At 33.5% G+C, this 19,030-nt stretch overlaps 1 long non-coding RNA gene across 7 annotated transcripts; it reads left to right on the top strand.

Moving 5' to 3' along the window:
• Positions 1-10,071: 10,071 nt before the first annotated feature.
• LOC120084248 (uncharacterized) lies at positions 10,072-18,625 on the top strand. Of its 7 annotated transcripts, none has more exons than XR_005483609.2 (10): positions 10,082-10,313; positions 10,449-10,563; positions 10,945-11,086; positions 11,183-11,318; positions 13,838-13,977; positions 14,297-14,353; positions 14,913-14,982; positions 16,889-17,001; positions 18,055-18,142; positions 18,297-18,625. It is a non-coding gene; the product is annotated as an uncharacterized LOC120084248 (long non-coding RNA). The 7 variants fall into 7 exon arrangements; XR_005483606.2 differs by having other exon boundaries at positions 18,055-18,212; XR_016531079.1 differs by lacking the exon at positions 11,183-11,318 and having other exon boundaries at positions 10,072-10,313; positions 18,055-18,212.
• Positions 18,626-19,030: the final 405 nt, after the last annotated feature.

Genomic DNA, 19,030 nt, shown 5'->3' with positions numbered 1-19,030 from the left:
TGATTAAGATCGAGTCATATATGACCATCCAATAAAATAATAATTTCTTAAATTAACAGATTTATAAAAAAAAAGATTAAATATTTTGTGATTCAATCTTATACAAAAAAATTCTATAGGATACCCTTACTCACATGTCTTCACATGAACGATTTGGATAAAACCATTTGTAACAATTACAAAGTGGGTCGTATCCATAGTGTCATATTCTGAAAGTAAAGGGATCAAATCCTTAGTAGAAACGGTTTAATGCCTTTGTTTTGGATTTGATTTGAAATAAAAATTTAGATCACATATAAAATAAATTACAGAAAGCATACAAGTTGTAATTTAATGGTTAAGCAAGAACATAAGAGAGAAAAAATACCTTTGTAGATAGAGTTAGCAACGGGGTGGGGCGGGGGCGGGGATGCACCCCCCATCCCTATCCTCATGGGGACTTTTAATCCTCGTCCCCACCCCATTCCCCATTTTGAGGAGTCGAGGTTAAGGTTAAGAAATCCTCGTTCGGGGATCGGGCCCCCACAGGAAAAAATTTCTCATTTTTTATTTTTTATTTAAAATCAATAAATTTTTGTATTTATATTGAAATGGTACACTTTTTAGGTAACACGTTGATATTATTTTTTTATATATTAAAATTAATAATAAAAAAATATTTTAACATTTCTTTATTTTAAAATTTAATAAAAAGCTAAAGTTAATTATATTATAAATGAAATTTAAAAAATAAATAAATAAAAAGACAAAAAACGAAAACAGTACTTAAGCTACTGTTATGTTGAAGTATATCGGCAAGCAGCGGAAACAACAAGGATCAATAAGCACTCTAATTCATTAATTTTGGCAGTAACTAAAGCATCCTTATACACTAACAAAAGGGTTTCAAGCCATACTTTTGTAGAACTTCTTGAAATCTCGATTCTTAGCTGCAAACTTCTCCAAATCTTGCTATAGACCACCTCAAGATCCTCCCCACTATTCTCTTGGAGCTTTAGGTTAAGTTGTGGGACTCGAAATAAGCTTGAATGATGCGAACTTGGAGAATAACTCACTGCTACAACCCACTTGAAGAACAACTTCTTCAACACGAATTTTTCAGCAAAAATTGCATAGATGCATGCCTCAATTCCACTCCAATCTTCTCAATATATGTAGAACTTTCATACAAAGAAGATGGCTGCATGAGATGCAGCTCATGCTTGGAGTTATTAAAGCTAAAAATAGGTGGGTTTTATGTGAGCTAGTTGAAGATATTATTGGGAAAATTCAAAATTCCATTTTGTGTTTCAAACTTTTCAATTCTTACCAAAATGATTTCAAAAATTTAAAATATTATTAATTTTACAAAATTAATTTTATTAATAAAATTAATAAATAATTATTTAAACCATTTAAATAATTCTAATTAATTTAATATCAAATATTAAATTAATTTTACACAAATACACTTTCATATATTTAAATCATATTTAAATATTAATTCTCCTATTCTGTTTAATTCTTATAATTAAACATGTAATTATATCTCATATAATTACTAATTCCTTTAATTCTAATTTGAACGTTTCAAATTAACTTATCACGCTACTCTAAAGCTAATCCATTTACGAGTTAGTAGGGGGACCTCGCGGACCTACAGATCATGGGCTCCAATGATCCGAGATTAATTAGCTAAACTCATTACACCGAATTAACCCTCATTCGTTAACTAATGGGTCACTCCACTAAAGCCCATATTGAACTCCCCTCACTATAAATATATTATGTCTACTCGATATAACCATGATTAGTCAGTTAACTCTTCACAGGTTGTTCGTAATAAGGTTGAGTCAAAAGTCTATTTTACCCCCGAGATTACCTTTTGTTCCTTAAGTCCCACTAATCCTCTAATGAACAATTGATCTGTGATCCAATCAACAAATCGAGTACCTCTCAGGCCAATGAGAGGGATGGGGCCCCTTGTTCAAGACCTAGAGTCAGCACTTAAGGGAACAACCTCTCTACTATCCCTAAAAGCGGGTAGGATCTTCTTGCACCCTATGTCCCCAGCTATTTACCCTGTCTTACCCCTGAAATTGAGCCGGTGCTGTTGAGCCAACCCTCATCTATGCAAATCTAAGGATAATTCTGAATAAACAGAAGTTCATAGTTAGCTCAGGATTAAGGTCAAGTTACTTAGGTCATCGCTTTGAAATAGTCAGTCTTAAATAGTAAACAGTGTTATGAAGTAAAAGTGACTAATTTCGTGGTCCGATCTTGTACAAACCCATTTGCATAGGACACCCCCACTCCCCATGTCATAACATGTACAAATTAGGATCACTTCGTTTGTAGCACTTTACAACTCTTTGTAACAACTACAGAGTAGGCCGCATCCAATAGTATTACTAGAATAAGGCACCCAACCTTATTCATATACTATAGATCATTTTGACTATTTACTCGAACCTGATCCACTTTTATATCTCCACATAAAGTTCAAGTACTCATATAATAGTCATAGGTCTTTTAGATTTATTGGATTTCTAATAAGCAATACATATATTCAATAACAACTTATTGAATTTTTTAGAATAAGTTTTATTGTTTACAAACCACGAGTTTTAGGACATAAAACCCAACAATTAAAAAACTTAAAAAAATTTCAAGGCAAGATCGGGGTCGGAGATGAGGCAAGGATACCCTCCCCATCTCCGCCCCATCCCTATTTCGGGGACCCATTTTAGGTCCTCTGTTTGACCCCATCCCCAATCAAATTGGGGATTCCCCACCCTAATCGGGGTGGATACACACGGGGACCCGACTCCGCGAGGTCTTTTCCAACCCTATTTGTAAAAATCCCTTTTTTCTGCAAAAACTCTTCCTTCAACGTTGATCTACTCCTACAAACCTTCCTTTGTATGACTTTTGGAAAAGAGCGACTGGTGGGAGTCTGTTTGAGAAAGAGGAAATTTTGGAGAAGGGAATAGGATCTGAATTACAGAGAACTTTTCTTATTTTTAGAGAGAATACATAGAATAACCCTTTTCTATGTAAAATGCATAAAAGTGAGAGTCCTTATCTCTTCACCTAGTAACCCTTTAAGTAAGGTTAGTTAGGTTTTAATTAAAAATTAATTTTAATTAAAATAAATTACTTATTTAAATATCTTATATTAAAATAAATAATTATTTGAATCATATTTAAACACAAATTTCTCTCTTAACCTATAGTTTTATTATAAGTCTCATTCATATTAATTTATTATTTGAATCATATTCAAATATATTATTCCTCTCATATTATATAGTTCTAATTTGAATCACATTCATAACTAACTATATAGTAATGTATCTACATACATTACATCTTATATTAATCGTATCTAATACAATAAATATATTTCCCAAAAATCAACTTGAACATTTCAAACTATTCTTTCCATACCTTAATCCTTGTTGATTCATTAAGTGCTAATAAGAGGATCTTATGAATCTACAGATTATAAATTCAAATGATATGAGAATAATTAATTAACCTCCATTCATTAATTATGGGGAAAACCACTACAGACTCGTAGTTACACTCTTATGCATTGTAGGAAAAGTTATGTTCATAGATATAATCATTACATGTGAGTCGATCTTTCACGAGTTGTTCGTAATTACAACTAGGTCAAATGTCCATTTTAACCCTGTAATCACATCTGTATTCTTAAGTACCATTGATCCTCTAATGAATCATTTATTTATGGTTTAACCATAAACCAAGTTCCTCTCAAGGCAGAAAGATGGAATGACTCCTTCTTCAAATCCCAGAGTTAGCACTTAAGGAAACTACTCATCTACTTGCACTATACGGGAAGGAATAAATTCCATCTTGTGAAGCTATGTTCCCAGCTCCCCATTTGGTCAAGTCCCTAAAATGACAGGCATATTGAGTCGGTGGCTCAGGTCACTCTCACCCATGCAAATCAAAGGACGAGTCCTCACATGTAAGAGTTCATAACTCACTCAAGATTAAGATCGAGTCATAGATGATCATCATGTGCAATATTAATCTCTTCAATTAACAGATTTACAAAAATTTGTGGTACAATCTTATACAAACTCTTTATATAGGATACCTCCACTCACTTGTCTCCATATGAACGATTTAGATCAAACTGTTTGTAATTATTGGGTTATATCCATATTGTCACAAGGATAAGGCACCCAACCATATCCATGTACTATAGACCGTTAGGCTATTCCTCAAACATGATTCACCTGTAAGTCAGCTACACATTGTTCAAGATTAATAACCTTGAATTTTATATGTAATGGATAATTTAATATTGCATATTAATAACCAAATAAATTAACTAACTACGAGGTTTTAGGGCACAAATCCTAATAGAAAGATCATTTGTACATCATTGTTGTATTATAAAACCATGAATTGCAGCGAGGGCACTCAAAACTCTAATAGTGACTATTTTCATCATATGAGAGTAAGTATCAAAGTAATCAATGCCCTTATTTTGTGTATATCCCACAACTACTAATCTAGTTTTGAATCTTTCAATTGAACCATCGGATTTAATTTTCCTTTTGATAATCCATTTACATCTAATTGGTTTACTTCCTTTAGGGAGATCTATCAATTCCCAAGTTTGATTCATAGTTATAGAATCTAGTTTACTCTTAATAGTTTCTTTCCATAAGCTAGAGTCTACAAAACTTAATGCCTCTTTGTAAGTTTTAGGATGTTCATCTCCTACAGTGACAGAGATACCTATAAACATGCATTCTCCATCAGTAGAATCCTCAAATTCATGGAATAGGCCTTGATTTGAACAAAAGTGCCTTGAGGCTCGATTGTCAAGGATCCAATCGGACTTGATTTCCACCAGGTTTGCTTCCACAACCACACCAGCAGTGATGTCATCTTACTAAGCAAGGTTGGCTTGTGGAGCTAGTTTTTAATCAGACATTCCTTTCCTTTGGTTGCATTGATAGGACTTATGTCCTGGCTTTTAGCATACATAACAGACCAATTTTGATTTTTCAATTCTTCCATCGGTAGCTTTGAACTGATGTCCCTTCTTCTACTATGACATAATTTTTATATTCGATTTTCTTTTATTTTTAAACCTATCCTTTTTGGCAATAAAAGATTCAATCAAGTTAGCATAAATTGAATTTAAAGTTTAGGAAATCATCTTATCTTTCTGTTGATTGGCTTCTTCAGTGCACATATGATCGATCAATTCTCGTAGAGTTAAATCATTCTTCTTGTGCTTTAGGTGATTATGGTGGTCGCTCCAGGAGGGAGAAAATTTCTCAAGCAACACATTCGCTCGAAGAATTTCATACAACTTTATACCCTAGGTCAACACATTCACCACCAGATTTTCATACATATAAACCTGATCTATAATTGGTTTGTCATCCATCATTTGGAATTGTAATCATTTTCCAACAAACATACTTCTTAAGGCTTGCATTGTGTTCTTTATATTTGGACTCTAAAATGTTCCATATTACATTTATAGACTTTTGAACTACATGCAGATTGAATAGAGAATCTGACATATGGTTGAGTCAATGACCTCAGATCGTCTTGTTATCTTTGTCAAACTTGTCGAGATCAACAATAGAGGGTTGCTTATTGGACAGAATCAACAACAACATCTTTGGACGATTCTGGATGGGAAACAAGCACCGTCTTAGCAGGACATTTTGTGTTAAGGACGTAACCAACCTCCAACTACTCAAAGAAGATCAACAACTTCTGAGACCAGCGACAGTAATTTGCTCTGTCAAATGGCTCCAAATTAGAAGATCGAGGAGGACCTTTCCAAATTTGTTCGACATTTGAAAAATAATTTTTTTCTGTCAAATTGTAGTTTTAAAATACAAATCATTATTTCATGGAAGATCCACTTCCTTGAAAGCAAAAATCGACGCTACCTCGAAAATCACGATTGTCGGTCGCTCCTACACAACCTTCAATTTTAAATGTTCACTTCTTTAAGAAAGGAATGGAATTGAAGAAAAACTTGTTTAGAATAGTATTCAAAAGAGAAGAATATAAAAAACTAGAAAATTTGATATCATATATGGGAAAAAAAATCTTTTGTATAAGAAAAAGAAGAAATAACAAGAAAGTTAATGAGATGAAATAACGATTAGATTAAGAATTAATTCATATAAAAAATTATGGATATGAATCTAATAAAAACATTTAAAAATTAAAAGAAAAGTGATATAAAAAATTAATTCCTTTTTCACATAGTTGTCGGCACCGGTCTAATCGGACGAACAGTGGTAATAACACACACTAATGGAAAAGTTTCTATTTCCACCACATCCACAATTTATAAACTCCAATGTAAGACTTTGTATATAACTCGTTTGATAAATCAAAATCTTTCAACGTGGGACATCTATCTTTCAGTCAAAAGATTTTTCCTTGGAGTCATTCTCAAGACTCTTTTTCAAAGAAAAATGTAGCATTTGAAAATAATCAAGAAAATAGAGTTGTTTGAAAACTATTTATTCTAACATTGTAGTGGTACAGATTCGCAAGTTCAATTTTCGAACTTCACTAAAGTGTGGACGGATTTTGAGTGTGTGAAACAGGAGAGGGTTCTTTTTTATTTATAATGTATATTACTAGTAGAAGTAGTGACAAAAATCTTCCAAACTAAACCCAAAGTGCCCTACAATACAAAATTAATTTTATCATTTTATTTATAATATCTTTTTGTCCTTTCTTCTTTTTCTTTCTTTTCTTTTTTTCTTTTTTAAGAAATCATTATAGTATTTTGGTGGAAGTTTGATCAAAGATAATATTTTCATTGCATTTTTATATAATATTTTGGTTGCATTTACTCTCTTTAAAATAAAATTCTTGTTTTTCTATACAATTTTTTTAATCTTAGCTTCTCTCATTTATATATTTTCAATTCTTGCATCTTATTTCCTTTTCTTCTCTCTCCATAACCATTTTTCTTCTCTCTTTAACATGATCTACATTTTTGTACTTTTTTTTCAATTTTTTCATCTTCATTTTCTATTTACTTTAAATTTGGTATATTAGTAGTATATCTAACAACAATCAACATGTCAGACGTATCAACAATAAATCCCGTGTACCCAACCTGTTCCTCATAGCTAACCACGCACAGAAGGAGTGACCCCCCACACAGAAGACACCCCCTCTGACAACACACCCCAACTCCTCAACCAATCCCACGCACCCAACCTGTCCCTCACAGCTAACCACACACAGAAGGAGTGACGGAATACCATCTCCCGCCCACAAAATACCAGCCCAAGACACCCTAGGACGATGAGGATGCAAGCACTAGCGATAGAAAATAGACCACTAGCATCTGACACCCAATCCCAATAATCCTCCCTCTCACCCTAGACCCCACTGCCTGAATAAGACCCCAGATCTCAAGTAGCTCCCAAGACATTGTAGACCACCTCCAACCTCCCTCACCATCCATGAACTCCGACAACCGCGCCTCCAAACTACTCCCTACATCATAAACCACCGTAAACCCGTATGACTCCAAAATCGTGCCCCCGGCAACCAAGGATCCCAACAAACAAAATAAGACCGATCATCGCCGACCAACAAACGAACCAGATGCTTGAATATTTCTCTACTTCGCAAAATAGCCCTCAAGCACAAGACCTCCCAACCTCGCCCACAAAGACCGCCCACGCAAAACACACACCTCCACCACACCACCCATAAGGAATTGATATTTTAATTAAAATTAACTTTCTTTCCCAATTCCAAAGTACATTAGTTTTTAACTGGATTAAAAAAAGGTGGGAATCGCTCACAACGTTGCATTAAATTTAGAATGGTTAAACTGAATGTAGATGGAAAGTATTAAATTTAGGGTGCCAAATGAGACCTAAATAAATACAACTTAAAACTAAGAGAGAAAAAAACATGCACTCATTTTTAAAGGGATTATTTTACTTTTTTTTTTTTTTTTTTTTTGTTAAAAAATCAATGAACTAAAATAATTGTGTTCCTAATATTTTTATTTTTATTCTTTTTAAAGGAGTTTGCAAGTCGGAATCTTAAGAGACAGTTTGGGGTCGTAATGGATGGACTTATAATATAATGTAATCCAAAATCCAGGTTTGGATTAGAAAAATTATAACAAAAGCCTACCTTAAATATCTGTTGTTGAGAGATGCCTAATTTGTTGAGTATATTGCAAATGTGCCTTATCCATTTTTGGGTAAGAGGGAGAAGGATTTTTTTTTGCCGATTATACCCCTGGTATATAATGGTAATTATAGCTAGGTCATCCCTGGTATATCTGAGGAAATTGGAGACTTTTTTTTGTTACAAATGAATACATGTTTTACATTTTCTCACTTTTCATAGTTTTTTTTTATATATATATATTTTAGTTGCATTTCATGATTTTTAATCCCTAAGATAACCATAAGATTCTAGTTCTTGTAAATATCACTCAGATTTACTTGTAAATACAATTAATATTTTTAAATTAAAAAGTTATCTTCTATAATTTAGCTGCTTTTAACGAACTTTAATCATTAATAAAATGCTTGTTTCTTAGTATATTACTTATATTTACTTGTAAATAAATTTAATGATTTTTAAATCTAAAAGTTATTTTTCTATATTTTAGTTGTATTACACAATTTTTTTTCAACATTTTTCAATTTTAGTTTTCCAACCTTCAACAAAATCCCTAAAATATTGAAGGAGTCATAAATTTAAATATAAAACATTTCTTTTATGAAATTGTAGTTTAAACAAGAAAAAAAATTTGTTTTCAAACCCAATTTCCAAAATTTGAAGTTCATCCAAAACTTAAGTCATAACTTCTAAGTCGTTGATAAGCCATACTTCTTAGTTGAACTATCACAAAAATGAACATATACTTCCATTTTATGATTCTAGTCGAAGATGTAGATGAAGATAAAGACTGACTTTAGATAGGATGTAGACCGAGAAGGAGATATAGACAAAAGATTGTCGAAAGAAATAGTTGAGGGAGACATAAAGATAACACAAAGATGAAAAATAAGAAGACATCCAATGCTTTTTCAGTGTATTTGTCTTAGACAATTGAAGAGTTTAATAAATCTTCAAAAATGGTTGCAGGTAATTATTTATATTTAATGGTTGCAGGAAATTATGCAAATGTTAGTTTTGATTATTTTGAAGTTTAGGGTTCCAACTCTACATTTTTTCCTCAATGCTAAATGTCTAATGTTCGGGGGTGAAGATTAGGATATATACTCACAAAACATTATATAGATTCTTAGGTGACACTTAATTATATGTGTAATTAACATTCCATGGATAGGAGCTTAGGGTATATACTTACAATTATATTATATGATATATGTACCTAGTTATAGGAGTTCACCTGAACAACCTTGTGTACTTATTTCCACTTTTACTGCCCATTTCATTGAAAAATTCGAATCTATTTATTTATTTTATATTTTTCAATGGCTTATATACCATGTAGAGGATTATATTTACAAACATTTTTTCTCCTTAGATTTATGCTGCACAAGAGAGACTTATATATAAAATAGGTTTCTTTCCAATAACTAATAGTTAAGAGTTTTATGTTTTACGAAGTTATACAAGGTAGTTGCATCAAACTTTCATTTAATTTATCATTATTTTAAGTTATTGTGAACTTTCCCACACGTATGGTACATTCTATGTTAGTTAGTGTTCTTATATATATCTACTGAAACACCAACATTTATGACATTAGTAGGTTTGTTTACATGCATCTTTATGTATATACATGATATGATCCTATGAATACATTGTGAAAGTTAGAAATTTTGGATTTTGTATTTGTTTTTGTTTTTTTTTTTAACGTAGTGATTATTGTATATTTCCACCGTTTACATTTTGGACCTAATTTCTAATATCAATCTAATTAGATCACATTTTCATTTCGTCCTCGATTCTTTACTCATCTAACATCTCTTAGATTTTAGTAATTCTGAATATATTATAGTCTCGAAACAACCAACTTCAACACATTTTAATATAAATACTTCTAAAACTATCATATTTGGCTAAATAGTTTAGAAACCAACCACATCTTTTCAAATTTCCCCATTCCCAACACTCTCCCCTCCGGATTCCTCCCTCACTCTCAGACTCTCAGCTCTGAACTTCATCTCACTCCCACGCTCGTCGTCGTCGCCCACGCTCATCGTTGCCGTCAGTTGATTTCCTTGATATCCTCGTCGTTCAGATCCACCATTTGGCATTCACATCTGTTCACCCTCGTTGCCAACACAGTTCCGGTGTGTACATATGGCTCTGTTCTTCTTTTTGGCTTTTTTTTTTTTTTTTTTTTGTCAGTTATCAGTTTCTCGGTGCGTTCTCTGCCGTTGTATTATTTATTCTTCTTGCTGTCTTTTGCCCCGAATCGATTGCAGGAACGAAGCACATTGCAATGGCGTTTTCTCTTCTAGTTTTCTTATTCTTATTACCTAATTCGAGAGTCGAAGAAGTACCGTTCGGTATCAATTAGCATCTGTCGACTGTTGCCAGGTTCTCTTCATCATCTCTCATTCATTTCACCATTTTTTGCTGTTTAAATTGGCTACGTTTCAATCTATCTTCATGTTTTTGTGTTGTGTGGATTTAAGTATTTTTGTGAATGATTGGCGATTTGATTCATAAATAAACATCTTACGTTTTGAACATTAATGTTTTTTTTATTGCACGATTGAAATGGAGAATTGAATATAGCACTTGAGTGATTTTAGATATTGTAAAAGATAGGTCATTCCACATGATAAGAATTCCTCCTGATGAGCCATTAGCATGCAAAGAACATCTAATTTGACGGGGCTCCATAAAGATTTTACGAAAACTTGATTTATACTGTCTGTTTTTGTCTCCTGAAGTGCTATCATGGGGTTGTGCTAGGTGATTTCCTACTTGTGGAGAGCTCTTTTTTTCTCGGTCGCCAAGCCCTTTGACATTCCAAGAAAGAATAATCATATAAGAGGGATGATCCGACCTTGCTGTGTGGAGGAGGAGGTTCATCATAGATTATTGAGGAGATGAGGTCTGATATTTCCCTGATGAGCGTACTCTGCTTCTTTGTTGTTTGAGGTTTCTTCGTTGTAGGCATAGGCATAATACATAACTTGTTTTTAAACAGCCACGGTAGGAGAAACTTCAGACATATAGTAAGACCTCCACAGGATTCATCTTCAGGTTCTGTCCAACTATGTATTTGTCAAGGTGGGGTTGAGGGTTGGGCGTGAGATTTTGATATGTGGAAACAAGGTGTTGAGGTAAGCAAGAGGGACAGAGTTGGAAAGATAATCATCAAGAACATGTATTAAAATGTTCTCTTTCATTAGTCTTTCTACGTCTCTATTTATTGCAGGTGTTTAAAACTTGAGCATGTGATGATGGACGATGGAAGAATAATTAATAAACCAGGCTGTTGGCTGTATATATAATAAAAATTCCCAGGATTTTCTGTTACCACAGTTTCTACTTGAATTCTAGACTGACAAATGTTTCTAGGATGGGAAAGGAAAGAGAAAAATTAGTAGCATCATAGTAATAGAATTCTAAGCATCGCATGTAATTTAGAGTTAACTAGCATCATGGCTCAACCTAAAGGAAAAATTGTAGTTGCTGAATTTTTTACATTTCGTCTATCTTTAAAGAGGAGTATACTAGTCTCTTTTGTAGTCCATTTTTAAGACTAGAATAATTTCATCCTGTAGTTTCCTTTTTCTGAAAAGACAAGGGTTATAGAGGGTTGAATGGGACCCATCGCTTGATCTCTCAACCAATTGATGCTATATGTGCAATCAAAACTCTAGGGCCGTATTTGGTAACCATTTCATTTTTTGTTTTTGATTTTTGAAAATTAAGCATATTTCCTCCTAATTTCTTACAATGATTTGCATCTTTTTTTAGTACAATGGTTGAATTCTTAACCAAATTCTAAAAACAAAACAATTTTTTAAAAGCTACTTTTTTAGTTATCAAAATTTGGCTTGGTTTTTTAAACCATTGGTAAAAGATAGATAATAAATGAAGAAATTTGGAGATGGACATAGTGTCTTTTAATTTTCGAAAACAAAAAACAAAAAACAAAAAACAAAATGGTTACCAAACGAGATCTAAATCATTCAAAAATTTGATCCAATCTTCATATCCTTCTGCTGCCACATCCTTCCAAGAAGGGGGCCAAAGCTCCTTGGTTGAATTTGTCAATTTGATAAGAGGAATATGTGGCTTTAGAGAAGAAGAGGGTCAACTATGAAGCACATATACGCAGTGTTTTAAAAAGCCCTCTTGGACGCGCGCCTAGGCATGCCTAGGCCCAAGGCGCAGGTCTGGCGCCTCGCCTTGGAAAAGCGAGGCTCATAAAATAATGCACGCCTTAGGCGCACGCCATTTGTGAAGCCCCAAGGATCAAAGCCCTGCGCCTTGGGACTTTTCAATTATTTTTAAAAAATAGTAATAATTAAGGATTTTCCTTCTTTATTAACTAAAAGGATTAAGTTTACCAAACCTAAATGTAAAATTTCTTGTGTTTTGGGTCCCTTTTTTTCCACATTTCCACTTCAATTATACTCTCTCTTTTTAATGTAATATTTTTATATATAGTACGCCTCACAAAAAAAAGCCCGCGCTTTTGTGCGCCTTGCGCCTAGGCTCCAGAGGGCCATTGCGCCTTAAGGCGCCTTGGGCATTTAAAAACACTGCATATACAGATACGATAGGATATGACAATACACCAATTTCTAAAAAACTTGGATGCGGATACATTGGTAAGTTTTTTTTATTAAAAAAAATCTAGGATTTATGTAAATTTAACATAAAAGATTCTAAATGTATTCTACTGTGAAGTTAAGAATAATGGTATAAAATACAAATACAAACATTGAAATAAAATACAAAAAGTAATGTCAGAGATATTAAACGATGATAGTCAAAAGAATACAAAGAAGAAGGTTGGTGGCACGTTAGAGTCAGATTGATCAGAGAAGAAGATTAGTGGGAGAAGTACGAAGATAAACGAAAATTTCTCGTTGAATTGTTGAAGATTTTCAAGTGGGTTATTTTTTGTGGTTTTGTGGGGATTTAGGCATGAAGATGAAGATTAGATGATTCTAAAGTTTGGTTTTTTCTTTTTTCTTTTTTTCCTATTTGTTTTGGGCTTGGGTAGGGCCTTTTAAATATGTTGCTTAGTTTCTTGTAGTAAAGATTAGATGAGTTGCTTTAAGGTCTAGAGTATCCACTTCACATATCTAGAAATATTTATATATATATAAAAAATAGATATGCCAAATTGGAAATATATGAGAGTATCAGTATCTGGATACCGATTCTCTGACTCACATAAAATATCTGTGCTTCATAGAGGGCTAAAATCTTGTGAGAATCAGTGTGATGAGGTTTTTCTTCGCAATGTGCATGCATACATGTGTGTCTGTCTACCTATTAGGTTGTAGTATTTGTGCTATAGTCTCCCATGGTTCATGGAGATATATCAGTCTGATGAAGGTATTTAAATCTCATGTTCATCTAGAGTGTTTCTTTCTCAAAAGTATTAAATATACAAATTCATTGGACATCCATCACATCCTTCTCGTGTTCATCTTTGTTCTAGAATTTTTTTAATTAACTTTTACTGATTGATTTCCGGCTATTTAAATCTTTCGTAGGTCAACATTAATTATTCTATGCATGCCTAAATCATTCTAAAGCCTTAAATCTGCCATTATTAAATTGATCTTTTACTGGTTGACTGGTTGTTGTCATTCATCATTATCAATTTTCAATGTAGGATTACAGGAAGGATCAGGAACCTGAAGTTGACAAGCTCAAGGAACCTGTACTGATGATATAACTAAGTCACTCACTGAACGTTATGGCCTAAATTTTACACGACAGTACATTTCATCTCTTGGGTTTCTCTGTAAGCAGGTGATTCTTCATTCATATATTTGAATACAGAAAGTCAAAGTCCCCTGTAAAATCTTTCGGTTCAAGGATATTGAAAATGTATTTTGAAATTTTACGGTCATTCAGCAAAAATAAGGTCATTTTGCATATGTACATGTCATATTTGTTTCTTTGTATTTTTGGATAAGAAAAAAAATTCATTGATGGTATGAGATAGACACTACATTGTTAGTGAAGAAATGTTTGATCCCCCCGTCCGTTATCTAGATGGGTTTTTTTCTTTTTTTGGGGGAAAAAATGTTTATGATTATAAGAAAATCCCCTTGTCCATCATCTGCAGGAGACATCCTTATTGGAAATAACAGATCAAGCTTGTGGACTGTTCAGCTCTTTCGAGGTACTTGGATTATCTGTCTTACTCAGATTATTATTCTGTCATGTTAATGGTAGGATTTAGTTTCAAATGTATTTGAAAGATGCTCATAATTGATGGAGCTATAGCGGCTTCTCATCTCATTATGTTTACTGCTGTCTAAATTAAGCTTTTATTAAATGGAACAGAAAATATGGATATGTATTTATGTATAGCCTTCAAGCTACAATTAGTTGATTAGAAATACAATTTTTCAAAAGAACAGGGGGCTTGAGAGTTTGGAAGAAAATAAAACAAATTACGGCTAACTTTTTATTTATTAGCCTAAATCAAACATATAACTGTGTTGTGAATAATTGAGTGAATTTTAATTTCTGGGTGGCTCATGGATGTAGGTTTAAAGAAATTGAGCCACGTTAAAAAAAATAATATCAAAATCAGTGTCCATCTCTTTTTGGATGAATGCTTCCATGAACAAGCTCTCCATATGTATCCATCTACTAAATCCAGAATTCCCTTCGATTGATGTAATCTTTTAGTTCTCCCAAGACTAAATTTTAACAAATCCCAACATCATACACAGAGAGAAGCTAAAGAAAACCTCGGTAGCTTGATCGAAAAGGATCAATGGGCTTGGAAGATGGCTAAAACAGGTCAGTTTTCTACAAAATCTCTATTAAATGACCTTGATAACAATATGGCAGCCTAGGGGTGCAAGGAAAAATTGAGAAATCGAAAATCCCGCTTAAATCTATCAAAACCTCTCTTTGGTTTAGGTTGAAACCGGTCGGTTTGGCGGTTTTGAGCTGAAAATATATCAAACCGAAAATTTGCTGTCTGGTTTGGGACCAGGCAAAAAATGGAAAATTGAACTGACCAATAAAATATTATATAACAAGCATCGATAATTACTTCAAAAGGTGCTTAGTCAGGTTGGTGAGTAGGTGCGTCTGGATATCTGGGTCGTGAGTTCAATACTAGGGATGGGCAAGATTTTGCTTTATTTTTATTTTCAAAGGGATGTTTTTTGTTTGCCCTTTTGTATTCTTTCATGTCCTGAATGGTCAATGTTGAAAGTTATTTGGTAGTTTCTTCAATGTTGAAAGTTATTTGGTAGTTTCTTAAACATCTTACTGTGTTTTTCATGTTCTTTAATTAGCATCCTTACCGATTCATTCTTATTTTTAAGAACGAATGGGCAATTCTTGTAGTCTCGTATCATATCGTATTTTTAGCTCTATGTTTTGACTTTTATAAAAAATTCATTCTTATGTCACTATTGCATAAAAGGTCTAAAACTAAGGTCCCATTTGATAACTATTTGATTTTTGGAAATAAGTTTATAAATACTACTTTCACTTTATAAGTTTCTTTTTTTTTTTTTATCACTTCCGACCAATATTTTGAAAAACCAAGCCAAGTTTTGAAAAATAAAGAAAGTGATTTTTAAAAACTTCCTTTTGGTTGGATCGTTGGTTGCGGAACTCTCCTCTCAAAGATGTGTACCCTCGACTATACTCTCTTTCCAAACAAAAACTATCCGCCATTCATGATCTATGGGACTTGATTCATAGATCCATGTTTTCTAAGGAGCTCCCTATTTTTGTTCAATTGGAAACTTATTTTTGGGAAGACCATTGGGTGGGGGAGAGACCTCTTTGTTCCTTGTTTTCCCGTTTGTGTCATTTGTCAGATTTCAAAACCCATTTTATTTCTGATTTACTTGTGTGGTCGGAGAGCTCCTATTCTTCTTCTTTCGTGTTCCATTGCGCTCTTTCTATTAGGGAAATGATGGAGGTGATTGAGCTTCTTTCCTTACTTGAGAGTCACCCTTTTAGGCGTGGGAGAAATGACGTGAGGTTTTGGAATCCTGACCGCTTTGGAATGATTCATGGGTAAGTCTTTCAAACATCAGTTGATTGATTCTTCTCCCTTAGGTTTGTTTGTCTTTTCGGTGTTGTGGTTAAGATTCCTAGAAAAGTGAGGTTCTTTAGATGGCAGTCTTACATGACCGTGCTAACACTATGGATCGTCTTAAGAAGAAGATGCCCTTGCTTGTGGGTCCCTTCTGTTGCATCCTCTGTCGGAAGGTTGAGGAAAACCTAGACCATATTCTTAGGCATTGTGAGTTCTCAATTTGGTTTGGGACTTGTTGTTTCTTGGAGTTTTGGGGGCCCGCCACAGAGATGTGGGAATGTTGCTTGAGAGTACCTTCTCAACCCGCCTCGGGGGGAGAAGAGTCGTTTTTTGTGGCTTGTGGGGATGTGTGCTATATTTTGGGTATTGTGGGGTGAGTGGAACAATAGAATTTTTAGAGATGTGGAGAGGGACCCATGTGAGATTTGGTTCCTTGTACGTTATCATGTTTCTCTTTGGGCTAACTATCCTTTAGTAGTTATTTTACTTAGCTGGAGCCTCTTTTTCTAGCGGGTTCTCCTCTTTTTGTGGCTTGTTTTTGTTGCTCTTGTATTCTTTCATTTTTTTCTCAATGAAAGTGGTTATTTTAAATTTTTTTAAAGAAATGGAATTCGATTGAGGGATAGTCCTCTGATGCTATAGGAGAAACCTTAAGGATGAGGAGTTTGAGGAATGGATGGATCTAATGGAATGTCTCAATGGATTCCAGTTCAACACATCGAAGGATAAATGGATTTGGCAACTGGACAAAAAAGGTACATTCTCCACTAAATTCCTTTCTCTGGATTTGGGAACTACTATGGCCTCCAATATTCTCCCTTTTCATGAAGCAATATGGGAGGACTTTTATCCCAAGAAGATCAAATTCTTCCATAGGGAAGTTAGCCATAACGCCATCAACACTTGTGATAGGGTCCAAAGAAAGTTCTCTCACATGACTCTCTTCTCATTGTTGTATCATTTGCAAATCTGATTTTGACTCTCCTAGCAACCTATTTATCCACTGCCAATATGCCGTTGGTTTTTCGAAGGAGATTTTCTTCTCTTTTGGTTGGCTCACTGCATTGTCCAATGACATTATCAATCTCCTCTCTTATGCTTTCAATGGACACCCCTTCACCAACAAGAAGAAGATCATGTGAATGCATCTTATTCGCGCCTTTTTATGGGTTACATGGAAGGAGAGAAACAATCGTCTATTCAATGAAAAGGGCCGTTCTTTTGATAGTTTTTTTTTATCTTATTATCTTTTATGCTATGACTTGGTGCAAATGTACATATTTCTATAGTTCTTACAATTTATCATCTCTTCTGACCAATTGGAGAAGTATTTTGTAACTCGTTTGGTATAGGCTTCGGTCTTGTAAATTTCATACATCAATAAAATTTGTTTCTTATAAAAAATAATAAAATAAATAACTTGTTTTTTTTTTTTGGGAATTTGACAAAGAATTCAAATGTTTGTTTAACGAATGTGAACCGTGGTGTAAGGAAACTAATGAGAAAACATACATAAATTTCAAAAATAGAAAACTAAAAGCAAAATTCTTATCGATCATTGGATTCTTGATGGTGAATTGTGGATTTTCATCCCAAAGTTTTCTATTATTCACTTTTCCTGCTGACCTTTAAGCTTGGTCATATCACAGTTCTTATAAATCTTTTGTATTTGGATGAATAGGGTTGTGACGGTTTGGATTTTTGCTCGTTTAAAGTGTTCAAGATACAATTACCTTCTCCATTTTCAAACACACAAGTATTTTGTTACCTCGGAATGATAATCTTAAAACATGTTCCTCTCTTTGCAGAAGAAAATTGTGGCTTCTCATCTTGATCATGATTTCAACACATTGTGCATGGTGAATGGGGTAGAACCAGCACCAGTGCCCAAATCAAGTAAGTTATTGTTGTTCTGTTGGCACTTCAGGCTACACAATGACAATAAACAACCTCCAAAAGATGAAATGTAAGAAATGATGCTAACTTAACAAACAATGTCAAGAACTAATATGTATAGTTTTCCTAATATGCATATCACTAATCGACGCAGACGGCAAAACCAGGTTTTACATGCTGGTGGAAGTTTACTCATTTTCCGTGCTAATTTCAAGTTTCGTTTTAACCACCCGATCTTGAGGTTCGAGCTGTTTCACATGTCTTTGATCCAAAGATCTACACTCATATAATTTTGGGATTTGCTTGGTGTATTGTTTTACCGCAAAATGCAAGTGCATTTTTTGTACTTCTGAATTATATACAAGATCAGGTTAATCTTATTCGATATTCTTATTCTGTATATACGAGGAAAAGGATTAAGATTGTTCATTCTTTTACCATATTTGTCAAAGCCTTCTAAAATATCTTTATTTCGATACCAAATTGTGAATTTGTTTTATTGAACAGGGAAATATTGTAACTTTTGAAATCTTTTAAATATATTTAAAATTAATCACTACTGATTTATCCTATTCAAAATATAATTAAATTTGTTATTAGGGAACTGCAGTATCATCAATTAGTGTTCAATTTAAAAGGAAAAAGAAAATTGAAGGGTGATGACAGTTTGGCTATTGTAGAAATTGAATGATTGTTTGATCAAGTCTAAATGAGGCAGCTTTATAGAAGTTTGCTACTTTTAACCTAAAAGGGCTTTTAGCTTATAAAATTAACCTCTTATTTAAAACTATTTTTTCTAACCTCTTTCTTATTTTGAGATTTTAAGGAGAGGGCTCTACATGGTGAAAATGAATGTCCCTTATTCATGCATCTTCAATTTTACCTTTT

This window comes from Benincasa hispida, chromosome 8 (assembly GCF_027475165.1).
Source record: "Benincasa hispida cultivar pf3 chromosome 8, pf3_genome.v1.1, whole genome shotgun sequence".
Classification (NCBI taxonomy): domain Eukaryota; kingdom Viridiplantae; phylum Streptophyta; class Magnoliopsida; order Cucurbitales; family Cucurbitaceae; genus Benincasa; species Benincasa hispida.
The sequence above is the reverse complement of the archived record's forward strand: the minus strand, read 5'-3'. Positions and strand labels throughout refer to the sequence as shown.